This window comes from Meleagris gallopavo, chromosome 12 (genome assembly GCF_000146605.3).
Source record: "Meleagris gallopavo isolate NT-WF06-2002-E0010 breed Aviagen turkey brand Nicholas breeding stock chromosome 12, Turkey_5.1, whole genome shotgun sequence".
NCBI classification, from domain to species: domain Eukaryota; kingdom Metazoa; phylum Chordata; class Aves; order Galliformes; family Phasianidae; genus Meleagris; species Meleagris gallopavo.
In genome coordinates, this window is record NC_015022.2 from 9,092,749 (window position 1) to 9,098,748 (window position 6,000).

The window sequence follows — 6,000 nt, forward strand, 5'->3', positions numbered from 1 at the left end:
AGCCACCACAAAAATGTCACTTTTCTGATTTGGAGCCATTTGCATTAGCCAAATGTATTTCACAATAACAAAAATGTCTCAGCCAATTAGAATTCATTTCTCCCCCAGCCCAATAAACACTAATCAGCTCACCCATTAATGCCAGTGGTTCAGTCTGTATGTGCTGCTGCCTCTGTCCTGCTATGAATATGCAGATCTCTCCATCCCTGTTAGTTTCTGAAACGCCTCTGCTTTCTGTAGCTGACGTTTCTGAGCTCTATGGGTAACAATACCAGGGCTTATCACCCTCTACTGAAGACGAAGATAACTTTAAAATGTATATAAAAGGAAAAAAAATACCACAAAGCAAGCAAAGCTGACTGATGAATTTTGTGTCCTAGCGGTGGATATTTGAAGCTCAGGAAAAGCAGTGCACTTCTTACAGATGGGGTGCTGTTGTCTGTAAGCATTGGATCCAGCACTAAGATTGTCCCATGCCAGCCAGCCTGGCACAGTGTATGTGTAGGGCTGCAGCTGAGTAGGGCATGTTCACAGAAATGAAATTTCTGAACACAGACTCATGTTCTCAATGTAATGGTCTGCCTTCACAGTGTCAGCTGGTGCTGTGCTTTTTGCGTTGTTACAGTTTATTTTCAATGGATAGTTTAGCAGATTGCATTAGATTCCAAAGCTTAAAGTCCAAAAAAATTTGTTTGTGTTACTAAGAAAAACCTGAATCAACAGCTCTTTGTAGGCTCATATGAAGGTTGCATGAGCAGGTTTTGAAGGGTGTGTACATGCTGATCTTGCAGAGATTTACATCGAAGTATAACCCCCCTCTCTCCTAGTAATCCCAGAGAAGTGGCTGTGAGCCCACAGCATTAACAAACCATTACAGTGGTTTAAGATCTATCTGCTCTGCTTTCCCCAGCCACCAGTCCAGTGGCAGACATTTCCCTGTGTTTCTTCGGCAGAGTGGCCTCCAAGAACTCCTCCCTGATTTTCCTCTAGGCTGTCATGGATCCAGATCTACAGTAGGTTTAAATAGTTTAAGCAGGTGGCTGCCTGATTTTGCCCGCAGGGCACAGGGAAGAAGCACATGATCCCTTCTCCGGTAGAGTTACAGGACAGGAACGGTTGGCAGAGGGGCAGTAAAAAGCAGCTGGGCCTGGTAATGAGCGTCAGCACGCAGGAGGGGACGTGTGCTCACACTGACACCTGGTCCTGCACAGCATGCGGCTGGCAGCCTCTGCCCAACCACAGCCTCAGTGGCTGCCCAGCACAGGTTTGGAAGTCCTGTGGTGTATCTCATCAGAGGACTGGAAGCTCTGGTTTCAGTCAGGAAAACTGCTCAGACCAGTAATATTTCCAGTCCACCTCACTGGGTTCTTAAGTGTATGTTTGAGGCTCAGCCATCTGCAAATGGGAGGGAGCGTATCCAGGTAATTTAGCTTAAGCCACAGGACTGCAATAAAGCAGCTACCAAAGTCTCACATGGTCTGCTCCATCCAGTCCTTGGTGGGACGCAGCGTCTGACAAACAGGTGGTAACAAACAGCTTGAGGAAACTGCTGCATCTGCTTTGCTAAATGAGCATGTGTCTGAGCCCTGAGTCCATCTTTCAATCAAGCCTTTAGTAGGGAAACATAATCCTGAAAATGGTATTTCTGAATGGGACCCGGTAAGGAATAGATGGAAACATAGGTATGGTTTCAGTCAAAAATCAAAACAAAAAATCAGACTGCTGTAAAAAAAGCCACGTGGTACTGAAGGCAATCATAATTGCAACAGTCAATTATGAAACTGTAAAGCGAAGTTTGCAATTGGCCAATGCCCTGTCTAGTTTCACTTGGGAGGTTGAGTCTATCTTGGACTAGCTACAAAATAGGCAGTAAACCGAAGACAAATCATAGGGAGCCATGGACCCAGTATTTATATTGCCATCCCTTTCACTGGGCTATGACAAGAAAAATACAATCTTATCTCGTTATTTCCCTTTCAGAATTGATGAGTAATAAAAACAATTAGCCAGGAATGTTTTTTAAAACTTGCCAAATGCGTTATTTGGCAAACATATTTATAAATAGTGTATCTAATTACAAACTGAGTGAGCACTGAAAACTACCTCATCATTTGAGAAGAACTTGAAATTCTCATTTCATCCATTGATGAGTCACTGCCGCCCATTAGCAGTAAACTGGCACAAGCAACACAGAGAGACGTTTTCATCCCTCTCATCATAGTAAGTGCATTTCAGGACTGATGTGGGACATTTACACTTTGCCGAATTTGAGCAAAGACAAAAAAAAGGACATATGTGTTTTGAGACAGTGGCTGGTTTGGGGCAATTCTTTGTATCTGTGCAAGGTCCCACTCTGGTTTCTCTATGAGGACTATTCTTTGTGTGGGAAGCTGTGGGGGGCCACAGGCACAAAGGAAGCTGAATCTCTCTCAGCAATTCCCAGCCAGTCTGTAGCTGAGTTGGGAGAAAACCTGCTTAGTCCTTTAAGAACCAGAAAAAGAAATTATCACAGGTCAGACCTTAGGCAATACCAGCTTTAGTCTTAAGTGGTTAGGTAGCTCCACACAGACAGTCCATGCAAAGAGCCTGTGCTGGCCTCCAGTCACCCAAGGCGCTTTGCTCAGCAGAGAGCCCTTCCTCCACCCACACAGACTGCACTGGTTGGCACTGAGAAACTCATTGTACCTTCACCACCTCCCTCTCCCTTGCCATAGGCCCCAAAACAGCTGAATGCATTAAAAGAGGAGCAACTTTAAAATCTGTGTTTATTTAACTGTTTTGCTAATAAGCAAAAGCATTTGTCCTGTTACCTGACAGTGTCTTTCAGGTATGGTAGATTCCATCTGGCAACTGTTACTTGCCTTATGTAGTGCTTGCAATCATGCATTATCATTTAATTAGGCTGAAACTAAATAGATCCAATCCAATTCTCCAAGGCTGTAGACCCATATGACTCATAGGCTGTGCATCGGGCTGTTGGAACAGGTCATTCTGCACTGCCAGAGGATGCAAACTGTGTTCTTGGTTCGGTACCTACACGGCATACACAACCCTGAACCAACACATGCTCCTCAGGGAGTCCTCAGGCTGTGGCCAAATCCAGCCTCACTAGGGGCTTCTCCAAAAGAAAAGTTAAACTTTCAGTTCCATGTGGTCTAAAATACAGTCAGTCATGATACAACATGAATCATGGTCTGCTTTTATTATCCATTATCAGTAACAAGGTTATGCTTCCATGCTTTTTTGCCATATACTCAGTGATATTTGCAGAGGAGCTGGAAGGATGCTGGAAGCTTTGGGGAAGCAGAAACAGCTTCCAGAGATGCACTGGTTTTTCACAGAAATTTCAGTTGAACAGTATTTGGCTCTGGGACAAAGGGGAAAAAAGGCGGAAATATGAGATATCTGAAAGAACTGCTTTGGTTGCAGGGTTAAGTGGGAGCACGCTACCAAGCCTTGGAAGTTGCTGCACAGTGAACGTATTGCGTGCTGGATCATTTTCTCCATTTCACAGACTACGAATGCCAGGACTCAGCTGAAAAAGGAACCTAAGGCTCCCCATTTTGAAGTCAAGGTACATATTCTTTCTTGCTTTCTCCTGAGCATTGTTCTGGCTCATCTCTTAATTCACAAGAAGCCATGCTATATATTAACAGACAAGTTCACCTGGAAATTTATTTTGCAGGAGATTTTGTTATTGCCTCATAAACATAGAGCTCCCTTAAGTTGTCGTCAAAATACATCACCATGAAATTACTGAAGCAATAAAAGAAAAACCTAAAACATTGCTATACCAAGTTCTGCTCAAGGTATTACACTGTTCTTCTGTGAAATTCATGGTACTTGTAGGGATCTGGCAGCATTCTTTAGCTGATATGTGTAGTCCAAAAGAAGCAATCACACTTTCAGTAGAAGATTATTTGATTTGCATGGGGCTGTGGGCTCCAATCTAGTAGGACCACCTTAACTCTCCTTAGATGCTTAGATGCCAGCACTTCACCACTTTGCATCTTCAAAAGGCATTTATGTCTATCTAAAGTAGACATCGTTTATCTCTGGGTAAAGCAGGGCTCTTGGTCTGGAATTGCTTTCTATGGGCATCAGTGACAAGCTCAAGCCAACAACAAACTCAGCTCAGAAGATGCAGGTCCCCTTTTAGGGAGCAGGGGGACACAAATGAGGCTTCAATGGCTGTGATCTATGCGTGGTGGATGTGTACAGCTGCATGCTGCTTTGCAGGAGGGGAGAGGTCTTTGCTGGGGAGCAGTGCCTGGGTTCCCCCGTCTGCCCCACGTGGTGCAAGTGGGAGGGAGCCCACTGCTTCTGTGGGACTTGGGGAGGCTCACGGATATGAGATACAAACAGTGTTATGACATGAACACTGCACTTGCAGTAAACAAAGAGTTGGAAAATGGCAGTATCGAATTAAATGGCAATAAAGCTTTTGTTTTACAGTTTTATGCGGATTTTAAGAGAGAATCTGTGATGAACTGCATTGTGCATGTTCACACCCAAATAAGGAGGGAAGCATGGCATAAAAATAAGTTTGGCACTAGACAGGTATCTTTTTTGAATTCTAGCTAACCAGGAGAGTTCCACAGAAATCTGATTACAGTTTTACTGCATGGATGATGCTTTTGCATCTGTTTCACAGATATCCACCTTTTAAATTTTATTTAATTTGTATTGATTTTTTCCTGCGCTTTCATAAGCAGACATCACACATCTGAGCACACACAAAAATGATTACTTAAGTGACGATTTAAAAATAATGGATGTACATTAGCACATGAATGATTAATTCCTCTTTGTGAGTATAAGCATCCAGGCTATGGCTGAGTAAAATATTGATGGTACAAAGGAAATGAGCTGTTTCTTAATTTGGTTTTATTCTGGTAATGTGTAACTAATGTTGTTTCCTTCTAGCAGTATGCATTTAGTGACCCTTTTAAATTTTAATACCTAGTGATAGCTAAACTAATAGCTTCATGGGACGTACAAGAGGGGATTTTGAAAAGATGCAGATACAGTTTACATGCATTAATTTGAGACTCTCTGTAACACATTTAATACAAACAGTTGCTACAGAAGAACCTAGCCAGTCTCTACCCACAAGTTGGCATTTCACTAGAAATTTCGCTTCTTTTTGTACAAGGCACTGAGGATTTCATTGTCATATTAGTCTCAGGGGGCTACGGCACAGGAATCCCAGTTCATCAGGGCCTGATGCTCTCATGATGCATCTGAGAGTGTGGGAGTTTGTGAGTGTTGTAGGAAATGAGTGTGACTGCTCTTACCACCTGATACTTGGGCATGTGTTTTCACTGAATGTAGCTCGACCTGAGCACTAGGATTAACTCTGTGCTGGACTCTTACAGCCTAAGTTAGAGGTACCCACGTTGTATTTTCTAGCTGCTCCCACAGCTATGGAAGTGCTTCTGGAGTTTTTCTGCCAGAATTACATGTTGAAGTGCTTTCCCATACTTCTTCTGGGCAATGCCACAGTGAGGAGAAAAGCACAACTCAGGCAGTGCTGCCCACTCCTTCACTACAGAGCATGGTGAGCCACATTCACCCCTCCAAAATATGAAGCTAATGCCCAGCTGAGCAGAGCAGTATGGACTCAACATCAAATAGAAATGTCTAAAATGCTCTGTAGGTGTAGCTGGGCAGCAACACGTGTAAGGACACAGGTTATGGTAGAGTGCAGCTACAGGTTTTGATGTTCTCCAATGGGAATACAACCCTATTAATGACATGCAGACTGAGTCAGTGGCAGCGCTGAGCCATTGTCCATCTGTTGGGATGGCACCTTGCCCACCAACGTGGGGACATGCCAGGTTTCAGTTGAAGTAGGTGCCTTCTAACAATGGGTTTAGAAAAGCAGCCTGTTGAAGATAGCAACTGACACTTCTTTCTTTAATAGACTATTTTTGGAGTGGGAACACTTGCTGGCAGCAAGTGCAAAGGGCCTAAATCGGCTTCTGTTAGTCAGCTGCA

At 43.6% G+C, this 6,000-nt stretch overlaps 1 protein-coding gene across 1 annotated transcript in view; it reads left to right on the forward strand.

The window, feature by feature from the left end:
* The window catches only part of SEMA6D (semaphorin 6D), a 129,835-nt gene that overhangs the window by 84,031 nt on the left and 39,804 nt on the right, over window positions 1–6,000 (forward strand). Inside the window, 1 exon segment of the mRNA XM_031555304.1 lies at window positions 3,430–3,574. The gene's annotated coding sequence lies outside the window, so the exon portion shown is untranslated.